Source organism: Triturus cristatus, chromosome 12 (assembly GCF_964204655.1).
Source record: "Triturus cristatus chromosome 12, aTriCri1.1, whole genome shotgun sequence".
NCBI lineage: Eukaryota > Metazoa > Chordata > Amphibia > Caudata > Salamandridae > Triturus > Triturus cristatus.
Genome location: NC_140595.1, coordinates 645,824,218 through 645,837,557, shown reverse-complemented (window position 1 = coordinate 645,837,557; position 13,340 = coordinate 645,824,218).

Sequence of the window (13,340 nt, the reverse complement as noted above, 5' to 3'; positions counted from 1 at the left end):
AAGGACTGGCAATAAACAGAAGTATGCATTCAAGTATGCACAGAAATGCCAGTACTGGCTGTACCAACTGATGTTGAACACTTATGTACTTGTAAGTTACTGAAGATATCATGGACTGCAATTACCATAATGCAATAGGGAATGTATGCTGAAATGCTAGCAGTGTGCCTCCTCCCTCCAGTATAGTAAAGATCTTCCCTGACTACTGCCTTTTGTTAAAGACAGGCGCCAGTCCAGGAAGGTGTGTCTAGGAATGTGCAGGAATATCAGCACAGGCTGTATGTATCAAGAGATGGTGAAGACTTCTTTATTTCTGAGTTACTGAAAATATCACAAACTGCAATTACCAGAATGAAATGAGGCACTGATGCTGCTTTGCTAGCAATGTGCCCTCTCTCCCCACATATATTTAAAGCTTCTCTGGGAGTAATTAGGCTGACAAGCCGTCTGCTGCACCTATGTTTTTTGGAGTGGTAAATGTATATGGAGAATATAGTTAACTATTTAGGGCAATTCCAAAGGACAGTGTTGGGATGTAGTTACTATGCTTTGCTAGTACGTGTTTGATAAAAACCCCAAAGAACTTTTTTAACGCATTTCATCGCTGAAGTTTTTTGAATAAGGTTAAAAACAAATATAGAGATTTCTGTATTTTCATTCATTAGTCTCATCATATCTATATTACAATCTGCATGAAAACACTTTTACTACTACTATATTAAAGATCCAAATATAACCTCTTTCAGAGGGTAGGATCAGAATCGGTGTGTCAGAACATGAGCCTGCTACACATCTTGGAGTGTAGAAAAATAAACTATTTCTAACCAAGGGGTCTATAAGGATGGCAGACAGACTTACGTCCACCCACCACCCTATTTATTTATTTATTTATTTTATTTAGAAAGTCTTATAGAGCGCAAACAAGATCCTTGCGGATATCAGAGCGCTTTACATAACAACCAACTGTAAGTTAGACAAACAATAATGTGCAGATCACCATCATATAATAACAACATTTCGTGCAAGAGATCATAGGAGGAATAATCATGGTAATGTATTATATAACAGGCTCTAAAGAACTCGGGCCTGACTAGATGGTACTCATGTAAATTTTACCATGAGCAACGCTTTAACTTCTTTTTTTAACGAAGCGGCAGAGGCATTCAGTCTGGTTTCAGAGGGAAGAGAGTTCCAGATTTTGAGCGCCATCCCTGAGAAGGATCGTTAATACGTTTTCTTCTTATTGAACCTTTGTGGTTTCATTAGAAGTTTTTCAGCATTCCTAGAGGACCTTAGACCACCAGAGATCGTCAGTTTCTGCGCGAGGTAGCTGGGAGTGTTGTGATGTAGGGCTTTATGAGTCATGCATGCAACTTTTAGATAGTTCTAGCTTCAAATGGTAGCCAATTCAGGGATTTTAGGTCAGGGGAGATGTGAGAATTTCTTTTCGAGACAGTGATGAGTCTAGCTGCAACGTTGATAGTCGCTCTTAGTGGGGCTGTAGCAGCTTTTGGGAGGCCACATAAGGAAACACTTCTGTACTCCACATGAGGGATAAATAGAGCTTGTACTGCCAATTTGATGTCCTCGCATGGCAGGAAGGGTTTCAGCTTTCTCAATGTATTTATCTGGAAATTAGCTCCCTTTGTAGCGTTACTGATGTGTTTTTGCATCATAAGGTTGCTGTCAAGGGTAATTCCCAAGGATTTTGCTGAGTCCACGATGGTTGCTTGAACGTTGAAAGCTGTAATCTGTTTGATCCGGTCGTGCATTAAAGGGACTTTGACCGGTGGAGCTATGAGGAGGAATTCTGTTTTTAGCGCGTTCAGTTTGAGATGATTTTCTGATAACCAAGATTGGGTGTTCCTTAGTGTGCAGTTGAGCATATTAATGTCTTCTAGGGAGTTGATCTTGAGCTATAGTTGTGTATCGTCCTCGTACATATGGAATTGTATGTTAGATGCCTGCAGAATTTCAGTGAGAGGTTCCATGAACAAGTTAAATAGGGTCGGCGAAAGTGAGGACCCCTGCGGAACCCCTAGTGTTATAGGTGAGGAATTGGAGAACGTGTTGTTGACCATGAATTTTTGTGTACGGTTATGGAGGAAGGAGGTAAACCAGTTTAACACTGTGCCTGACAGACCCATTCTATGCTCCAGGAGATCAATTAGTTTCTGGTGTTTGACCGTATCAAAGGCTGAGGAAAGGTCTAGCAGGATAAGTAGGCACGAGCCGTTCTGGTCAAGGATTCGTAACGCATCATCAATAATGTGTGTCATGGCTGATTCGGTGCTGTGACCTGCTCTGAAACCTGATTGGTGTTTATTTAGGAGTTCAAAGTGATCTATGTGATTAATCAGTTGTTGGTGAACACATTTTTCCAGCAGTTTGGCCAGGGTGGGAATATTGGAAATGGGACGATTGTTATTAAGGTCCGTAGGGTCAGCTGTGGGTTTCTTTAGAATTGGTGAAACTTGACCTACTTTGAGGGAGTCCGGGATGCAGCTTTGTTGAAGTGAGCTATTAATGATTTTGGTCCAAAGTGGAAGAAGCCAAGGAGCAAGGTCTTTGACTGCGTTGGCAGGGAGAGGGTCAATGTGGAGATTGGCCGGTTTCAGGGTGTTGAAAATTTTGCCTAGGGCGTGTTCAGAGTACGTATCAAAGGTGGACCATGCTGCCTCGTTTTTATGGCCAGGCTTAGAGGGGGGTTGGCCTGACGTGGTTGGAAAAGAGGTGGTGATTTCCGTATGAGGAGCAATGTCTGGTAGTTGGTTATTGCAGAGATCCTTCATGATATTGTCAGTCTTCAGCTTAAAGAAGGTGGAGAATTCTTCACAGTTAGGTTGAGGGCGAGGTAGGTCTTGTAGCCGTTGGGGTGCGTCCTTGGATGGATTTTTGATTAATTCAAAAAGTTCTTTTGGGCGTTTTTTTGCTTGGTTTAGTTGATGGCTGAAGAAGTCCGCTTTAGTGCGCTTAATCTTTTTGTAGTATGCATTTCTCTTTTTCCTTAGAAGTTTTAGGTGGATAGCTGATGGGGCTGATCTCCAGTTGCGTTCCAAGGACCTGAGGGCCATCTGTCCTCATTAAGCAGCACGTTGTACAAGGGCTTGGAATCTTTAATGGGAGCTCTCTTAAGTTGCAAAGGGGCTGCCTCATTAATTATCATAGTCATAGCGTTGAGATAGTGATTGGTGAGAACATGAACGTCAGAGGTGACTGAAGGGGGCTGGAGCGGATTGTAACTGGAGGAGGGTAGTGAGTTGGGATTGAGTTTTTTCAAGTCTTTTTTCCAGATCTTTGGTTTTGTGGATTGCGCTGAAATGAGTTTGGTGGTTCCCTTGATATAGAAGGAAATAATATGATGGTCCGACCAGTCACAAGGTTGTATCGAGTCCACATGGATGATGTCCGATTTGGCGATTATATGATCAAGGGTTGAGCCTTTGTTGTGTGTCAGGCTGTTGCAGGATTGGATGAGGGCAATATCATCCAAGACGTTTTTGAAGCTATTGACCACTGAGTCATTGGTGTCGTTCCAATGGAGATTGAAGTCACCTAGGAAAGTTTGGGTGTTTTGCCTCCCAATGTTAGAGGCGATCAAGTCCATGAGGTGTTCGATGAAGAGGAGGTTGTCTCCTGGGGGATGATAGATGATGTGGGATGAGCATATTGGTTTGCCATTGTAGCTAATGTCCAGACATAAGTATTCGCATGATGTGAAAGTAGGCGATAAGTCTGTTTATGGTGATGATGCTGCGATGTATACAAGCTATGCCACCACCTATTTTGTCCGTTCTGTCTAATCTAATGATGTCGTAGTCAGGTGGTACAAGGATTTCAAGGAGAGGGGTGGATGATTCTGTTAACCAGGTTTCCGTTAGAAATAAGATGTCCAGCTCCTGAGAGATGATGAGGTCAGCTATGTCGGCTGCGTGTCTGGAGGCCGAGCTACAATTTAGCAGGGTGCATTTCAGATGGGGTGAAATGAGGGACGAGGATGGGTCCTGAGTGATAGGGATTCTTCGTAGGTTGGTATTAATGACTCCTCTGTTGTTGTGTGTAGCGAGTCTGCAGGGGTTGAAGGGGATAGTCGGGATGGTCATCTGAGAGAGTGTAAGGGAGTTGGGGAGGGAGGATTCGTAAGAGTGCAGAAGGGAGAGAAGATCGCTCTCAGAAAACAGGTTGGTGCTGCGCCTTGGGCGTGTTAGTGTGTTGTGAGACGGAACTGTTTTCCAGCTGGGTGGGGACATTTTAGAGGGGGATGAAATGAGGTCCGGGCACTCGTGTAATTTATCGGTCGTTGAGGGACATAAGCGCAATGAGTGTTTAGACAACATCATCTTGAACACATGTAGCTCTGCTTGAATTTGGTGCAAGACGATCATAATATCCTCTAGTCTAGGGTCTGGTGCAGATGGGAGAAAGGTTGGTGAGTGTGTTATGTCTGAGGATGGCTGTGTGGGAGGGTATAGAGAGGGGGTTGCTGGCTTTTGAAAAGGTGTGGGGATAGGATGGAGGGTGGAATGCTCGGAAGGAAGCGTGGTATCAGAGAGGGGGTGAAGTGAAACGTTATTAGCCTGCTGTCTATGTGGGGATGGGAGATTGCGCTGTGGGGAGTATGTGTCAGGAAAGGCCTTGTCTGGTAAGGTGGGGGTGGCAGGAGAGAAAAACAGTGGGGAGAGGAGCAGAGAGCTTCAGAGGAATATGAACCCCATCAAAGGGAGGCACGTGGGCAGCCTCCGTTGTGCTGGGCCTTAGAGAGCACGGGTCAGGTGCAGTGGCGGGAGGACTGTAGATGTTAGGGGTGTACAGGGGGGGGGGGGGAGTGCCGTAAGGCACCGGTGCCAGTAGTGGCTGGGGCGTGTGCAGGGCGATGACGTGATGCAAGCAGGGTGGTGAGGATGGGGTGAAGCACGATGTGTGGGAGAGGGGTGAAAATTGAGTGGGATAGGGACGAGGATAGGGCGGAAGCAGGGAGGAATTGTTTGTCATGGTGGGGGGGCTAAACTGCCCTGTGTTGCCGCAGGGAGCGGGTTGCGAGGGCAGCTGGGATGTGGCTACCCAGTTTTTAATGAAGGGGAAGATGTTGTCAAAGAGATTTAAATTACGGTCAGTGGATTAGATGAGGATAGTGCCGTTGTTGTAAATGGTAATGGTCGCTGTCGCTTGATAAAGTTGCGAGGGGGAAATACTTAAGGCTGTCCCATGCGCGGATTTTCTCATAGAGGAGATCGAGAGAGAAGCTAGGAATGCCTTTCTCCATTGGGCTCTACATTTGGTGTGGAAAATGAGATCAGTGGTAGAGCACCCACTATGAATAGAGAAATAGGGGTCGGCGAAGAGAGTTTCGGGGTGGAGTTTTATGAAATTATGCTTGAAACGTTTGGATGATAGTTTAGAGAGGTTAGGGGGATAAATGATGCTGTAGGTGTGTGTACCTGCAAGCTCCATGGTGTGAACTAGGCCTGGGCTAAATTTCTGTTCCGCTCGCGGAAATTGCGATAATTTGACATTTTCGCGTTCCGCGGAGACCGCGAAAATGTTCAAATTTCCGCATTCCGCAGCTTAGCAATAATTTGTTTCTTGCTCGCGCTGTAAAATAATACATTCTCGCGCGCGCGCGATCGCCTTACCTGAATCCCCGCGTTCGCCGACAAGATTTCCCGATCCGGCCGCGTCCTCCACGAGATGTTGGATTGTTGGTAGCCATTTGCGCTGTCTCGCGACAGTTTGCGCCCGCAGTAATGTCATTGGTCACGCGATCACGTCTTTCTTCTCGCGATCATGCACCGCGAGAAGAGTGAAAACAAGATGGCCGCGCCCGCGAGCAACCGCATGGGTAAGTTGGCGAGCCGCGACCACGCAGAAAATACCGCGAACGGGCGGGAAAAAAACTTCTGCATCTTCTCGATATTTCCGGGTGTTTGCAGAGATTTTTAACATTTTCGCGATCATTTGCGAAAGTCGCTTTCGCAAATTCCGCCCACCCCTACCTACAACCTTTTTGGTTGATACGGGGGCTACCAGATCGACTATAAGATCGGCAGTGGTTCCAGGTCTAGATCTTTCTGGACAAAGCATCCAGGTTGTTGGTGTGGCAAATAAGAAACTGATTAGTCCACTGATGGAGCCAATTCCAATCAGGATAGGAAATTTCAGTGATCGACACCAGTTCGTGGTGTGCGATTCTAGTCCGATTTGCCTGTTAGGGAGAGATCTATTGTGCAAGCTCAACTGCACGATCTACTGTACCCCGAAAGGAGTGGAGGTACAGACGAGAGACGATGACGTGACCTTTAAAGTTGCAAATCTGCGTGTGTGTGTGGAAATGTACCCAGCATTGACGGTGGAGGAGCTTCCACTTGATCTGAGGGACCACGAGATGTTGGATTGTTGGTAGCCATTTGCGCTGTCTCGCGACAGTTTGCGCCCGCAGTAATGTCATTGGTCACGCGATCACGTCTTTCTTCTCGCGATCATGCACCGCGAGAAGAGTGAAAACAAGATGGCCGCGCCCGCGAGCAACCGCATGGGTAAGTTGGCGAGCCACGACCACGCAGAAAATACCGCGAACGGGCGGGAAAAAAACTTCTGCATCTTCTCGATATTTCCGCGTGTTTGCGGAGATTTTTAACATTTTCGCGATAACTTGCGGAAGTCACTTTCGCAAATTACGCCCACCCCTAGTGTGAACCCCCCAAAGCAGTGCGAATCGCGCTAGGGGGGAGCGAATGGGGGGGAAGCGTGAGAGCTGAAGCCAGGGGCAATATAGAAGTGGACTGAGAGGAAAGGTGGGGAAGGCACACCGGAAGCAGATGTAAGCCCTGAGTTGCAGATTGCAGATAAGTAAGAGAAGTGCCAAAAAAAAAAAAAAAAAAGGCAGTCTAAGATGGCCGTCTCATTGGGACTGAGCTAATAGCGCAATTGTGTAGTCCATTATCAGTTTCCGTTGCCCAAGTGAGCAGCCTTGTTGTCCTATGTCACTGACTATAGAGGAAGTTGGGAGCTCTGGGCAGAGGGGGAACCAACTATGTAGATTAGCTATAGAGACTATGGGGGTGGGAGATAGTCCTATGTCAGTGGTAGTGGCACAGTGGTGAGCCATATATGTGGTCTCAGCCATTTTAGGCAAGACGAACAATTGTTGCCGCCATCTTATAGAAATTAAAAGGGCCAAAAACGAACAAACCAATATGGGGTGAAGAAAAGGATGCTATAAAAAGAAATACCTTAGGAGGGTGGAAGCCATGCCAAAAGTGTAGATAACTTCAATGTGAGGCCAAGAAATCCGATGGCTTCATCCAGGAATTGTAGAGTTAGCCGGGGAGTTGTGGCCGCAGTAAATCATAGCACAAGAAATATGAAATATAGTCAGCGATGCCGCACCACCAGTGCAAATAACGCGCTATCAGCGTTATTATGTTGATTTGGGTCTTTCCGCTTTCCTCCTCGATGACTTCAAAAGCGGGGTGGGGGAAGGTAGGGACGACGGTATTGTACAGTGTCGCGGGAGTCTCTGCTGTATCCGTCCCGCCTCGCGAGCGAGCAACGAGCAAATCGAAGAGTCCAGCCCAGGGCGACACGGAGGCAGCGGCCAGGCAACCCAAGCACTCGCACCGCCTCTGTCACCCACGTCGCGATGTGATGCCGCCTCACTCTAGCCACGGTGCGAATCCCGGGCGCCGTCCACCTCACACCGTGTTGGCTGTTCCTTTGAACTACAAGGGCGGCAGTTGTGCTTCTACCACGACTCGGTAGGATGATGAAGGCACTCACATGTCTAGCACTCCGTCAGGGACGCAAGCCCAATCAGCATTCGATCCCTGAAACTCAGGGCAGCACGGACCCTCGAGCCGGCAGCAGCTCCTGGGTTCTCGGCAGTAGGGGTGGGTGGGGGGGGCTCTTCTTCTCCTGCCCAGTGATCACCGTCGCAACAAGCCGGGTGTGGTAAGCGGCAGGGAGGAGAGTCGCCCAGCGGCCTCGGCAACAGCAACAGCCCAGACTCGAAAATAGCGGTCAGTCTCTGAAATCCGGGCGGCACGGACCCACACGCCAGCAGAGGCTCCGGGGTCTCGGCAGCAGGGCTGGTGGGAGGTGGGGAGCTCTCCCTTTACTGGCCAGGGATCACCACCGCAATAAGCCTAGAGCAAACAAGGAGAGTCGCCTCGCGACTCGGCAACAGCATCAGCCAGACTCTGGAGGTTCTGACTCTGCTCACGAGTCTGCGGCAGTAACCGGGGAGCAACTTCATCGCAGAAAGGTCACTCAGGTAAGCCCTATGCAGGGACAAAAACGGAGCAACACGTTGCAGACGATCCACCAGATGCTGGGATGTCGAGCAGAAGGGTGGATGGGGGGGCTATAGAGGGATATTCACATAACAGTGATCCCCAGCCAGGAGCCTCTCTTATGAGCTCCACCACGGCGGCCATCTTGGGACCAAAAAGTGGTGCTGGGACCGCCCGCCAATAGTGCGGTGGTCCGGCCCGGCAATTAGGATGCCACCACCATGGTGGCGGTGGCATCCCCATCCATATAATTGTGGCGGGCGGTGCACACAGCACCGCCCGCCACAATGCTGTGGCATGCACAACGTGGCAGGCACTGCACGTTGCATGCCACATCATCCATGCAACTGCAGGGGGTACCTTAGGTAACCCCATGTGCCCCCTACCACCCACCCAACATCCAGGGGGCCCTTAACTGTGGAATCTGCATGCCTTTCCGTGGCGTTTCCACCACGGAAAGGCTGCTTCCAGCTGCAATTGTAATATGGATGGCGGTGTCTAGCAGAGACCGCCACCATATTCAAACCTTTTCCACCCGGTCAACAAGAAAAGCGGGGGGACAGTCTTCCCGTCCGCCGCAGTACCCCCCGCCATCATAATATGGCGGGGGGAAATGGGAGGCGGGCAGAGGATGATGTCGGGCAGATCGCCACCGCCATGCGGGCAGTGACGTTCCACCCGACATCATAATAGACCCCCAAGTTTTCTTTTAGCAGAGATATCTACACTATTGTACTTTCTTCACCATTATGCAGTTTTTAAAACATCATGGCAGGTAATCCAGGAGTACCTGTGATCAGCTTTGGACCCTTTGTTGATGCCTAAAATATAGTTGTAGAAGTCACTCCCTAAAGCACACTTTTAACACAGATCAATTACTGGCGATTACTTATCTCAGAAAGCGACTGTGTTCAATCAATGCTTACTCTTGATACAGGTGGAAACTGTCACTGATACCTCTGAGTTGCCATTTTGTATAATTTTGCATGGTCAAGCAGGCCACTTTCAAGATTTAATTGATTGTCCGTTTGTATCTTGCACCAGTCTTCCTCTCTTCTCTTCTAGTTCTAATATTGCTGTTCTCAGTGCCTCTTTACTTTGACCCTCGATCCCTTCCTCAAAATAAATGTTTATTGTATGGTCTATTTCACTCTCTTCTCTTCTTCTCCCTCTCTGACTTTCCTTATTCCTGGTTTTTATGAACATTCATTCCTTTAAACATTCCCCTTACTGTCATTCTCAATATTTTCCCTCACACTCTTCCTTCTCCACCTTCACCTCTTCTCCTTATTTTGCTGTGATGCTTTACCCTATTCTCACGTCACTTTCTTTATGCCTTCTAATATTTTTGACACACCATCTTTTTAATGTTCCCTCTGCTTAGTTACTCCCCTTCATCTTTCTAACCACTGCTTCACTTAGATCACGTAGGGCTTGATCTAGCCTTTGACAGTTTTTACTCTGTCCGTTAGGGTGGTGGAGCACATTACATCTGACACCCTGATTGACAGAAGACTGAAATATTTAGTGATCACCTGCAGCGGTTATCTCTTTTCCTTCAGAGGCACCACTGTGACAGCTGTGACAGTGGTTCGTCTGAAGGCACTGTAAGTTTGGTGAGCAGGCACAGTTTTTCAGAAGACGGCACGCCAATCTTTTAAAAAACAAAATCAGACTCCCCAAAATGGAACTTTCTTATTGAAAAAGGAAAAAAAGAACGAATGACCCCTGGACCCGGGTAGGGTTCCCCCAAGGTGTGGGAATCATTTTTCTGTTTTGTTTGTGTTTGAGACTACCAGGTTTTTCTTGGCGGTGATGGCCTCAAAAGAAAATACATCAGACTGTCTGCTCTAAATAGGGCTAGTGATCCAATGTCCTTACTCCAACAGCCCTACTCCATTGGCCTACTGGAGTAAGCTTTCCAATGCTAGGGCCAGGGGTGGCTCCACCATTGGAAAGATGACTGTCTGCCTGACTCATAAATGAGCATGTAAACCGAGGGTTAGATGGACAGACATTTGTTTCAGAGTACCTTGTCTACCAAACTCAAAATCAGACATATTTTATCTTTATTCCTTTTTTTTTTTTTTTTTTAACAGTTTTATTCAAATTGGATGTGGTCACAAACAGACAAAAATATAGAAAATATTTGCATAGGACATACATTCAAAATAAACAAGGTAGAGGCAGCAATATATACTATGGGAAAGGGAAACTTCACGTAACGTATTTCATGTTTTATATTTTATATTAAAAAAAATCATATTTCTTATTTCATCTTCTTATTGCGCCCCATACATCAAAACAGAGGTGCCCAAGTCTGATTTATCAGTCTAGTCTGAGGATTGCAAGCTCCATCTCATAGACCTGTCATAAATAATGCACATCACTGATATACTGTGTGGGATATCAGCGCTATCCAATCCCTGGCAATGCATAGATGAGCTACACTACAACTATAGCAATAGATACGGTTGTCAATATATTCTTACGTATATCCTGTTTAAAGCCCAGCATAATGTCTTTTACATCTAGTTGCAAATTTGCATTGTAAATGCTGAGACAGATAATCAGCTATATACCTCCACTACTGCTCTAGATGTATGCTAGTGACAAAGATGTGCACTATACACTGCAATTACCACACACTTTCTGAAGAGACTGCAAACCATACAGAACTCAGTGGCCAGAATCCTCCTCGACCTCCACAAATGGACCCACATCACCCCACACCTGGGGAACTTCCACTGGCTCCCCGTCCACAAGAGATGCTTACCCAAGTCTACAAAGCCCTGCATAATCAAGAACCAGCCTACATCAACCACTGCCTGAGCCGCCACCTCCCTCTCCCTCGCTTACATGCCCCGCATCCACCAAAACAACAGTAGAGGACGCTCCTCTCCTACCTCACCATGAAGTCCAGGAACTGCCTTCACCCTCGGACCTCAAGCTCTCTTCAGGAATGCAGAAGGGGACTCTAGACCTGGTTCCACCACAACAGCTTGGCTCTCAGCACCTGGATACCCTTGTGGATGATTAGCAGCACTCTAAAAATCTGGTTTGATTGATATGTCCAACACATATAGCCTATTCCTTGGACAAATAGTCATGTTACTACCTTTGTTAGTGTCCCACTTAGTTATCCTCTCTGGCGTATAATAGAGTATATAGAAAAGAGCAAAAAGAGAAAAAGCCACAGCTAGTTGCCAAGGCAAAAGGACAAAAGAGAGTAAAAGACAAATAGGAGCTCCATTTATGTTAATTGATCACCCACCCCATTGCTTGGTCTAGTGACCACCTGTTGGCTCTCTTCAGTCTCATTTGGCCTGCCACTGCTGAAGGATGTCTGTGGCCTCTTTGTTGGGTAAAGCAAATCCTGATCTTCCACGGGGCTGAATTTTAAGTCATGCAGACTCCTGCAACAAGACCTGTGCACCAGTCGCTTTAAGTGGGTCAATCATTTGCCTCAGTCACCATCTTCACTCCATGGCCACCTGCAAATAGTCAGTATGAACATAGAAGTATACAGAGTCCAGTTTAACTGGTGCAGAGTGCAAGCCTTTATGCAGATAGCCCGTCGAAGAAGAAAGTTACCCACATAAATCAAAATAGACCGTGCCCTATTCCCCAATCCTGTAAATATTGGAAGTCTATGGGCACGTAGGATCTGGCAATCCTACTCCCAATCCACTAGATCAGGAAAAGCTAGTTGGAAATGCTGCACAACATATTGCAATATATAAACGCCCTCTTTGCCCTCTGGGATCCCTATAATTCTAAGATAATTCCACCAATGACAAATCTCCAAATCCTGTAGCTTTAGCTGTGTGGATGGAATCTGGGTTTCATGCTCTTTAACTGCCCCTGTAATATATGCCATGGCCTCCTCAGCCTCGGCTACTCTCTGTTGCAAATCCTGCATCTGAGCTGAGACTTTCCCACTCACATCTATGACCAGCTGCTGCCTTTTGAGTTATCCCCTCTAACCTCAGCATAGTGCTTAGAAGTCTTGTTCTTATGAGTCTGAATCAATTGGAACATTGAGTTTAGAGGTGGTTTAGAGGTCACTGCTGTCTAGTCACTCAGATCATTCAGGGGTGTCTCAAAAAGGCAAATCTTTTAAATGCTAGTTGAGCTAATTAAAGCAGAAGAAGTTATTGGACAAGTTGCTAAACAGGTTGTTAGACCTTGTGCTAAGATTGCTTCATCAGGGTGAAAACACCATAAGTACCATTAGGCTGCGAGAAAATGGGGCTAATCGCAGACATCTTAGAGGTGAGCAACACACGGCGACCTCACACTGCCTCCATATTTTTCCCATCCACCACATTCAATTCCATATTTTACCTTTATTTCATAAGTGTCTCTGCTGCTGTTCCTTTCCAACAATCCCAGCACCTTTTTTCAGAGATTTCCCACCATTATTTTCTTGCCTCACTTTTTATCTGAACCCTGATTCTCCGATACAGCCCTACTGCCCCCCCATTTTCCTACCCCTTTATTTCACTCTATATTCCCTCACCTCTTCTGCCACTACAATCTTTTACATCTTACACCTTTCTCTTTCCTTTCCTCCTCTTCCCTCCTTTCTTTTATGTACGGCAATGTGATTTAAAACTCCTTACCTAATCACATATCCCTCTGTTCTGAATTAAAATGCAATCTTCAGATTAATTATTCACCAAAGCTTCTCAATTTTACTCTAAACTCCAGGACACCTATTTTCTTTCCATGAAGTAATTCTTTAGTTATGACCGGCATGTACTTGTTAAATCACATTTTGCTCGTCCAGAGTTCTGTCATATAATTTATATTTAGCAACATACCAGAACCTGACTGTGCACTTCTTGGAACTTTTCTTAGATGTAAACAATATTAGGAAATGTGTACAGCAAGTGTAATCAGTCACTTGCTCACTTGCTTCTTTTATCATACCACTGAGGCCGTAATATTAAGTTGGCTGTGCAGAATTTGTTATTCCATAGTAATGTGGCAGACATCTCATACGTTAAGTAATTGCAGAAGTACGAGGTTTCTTTTCCGTCCGCCTTC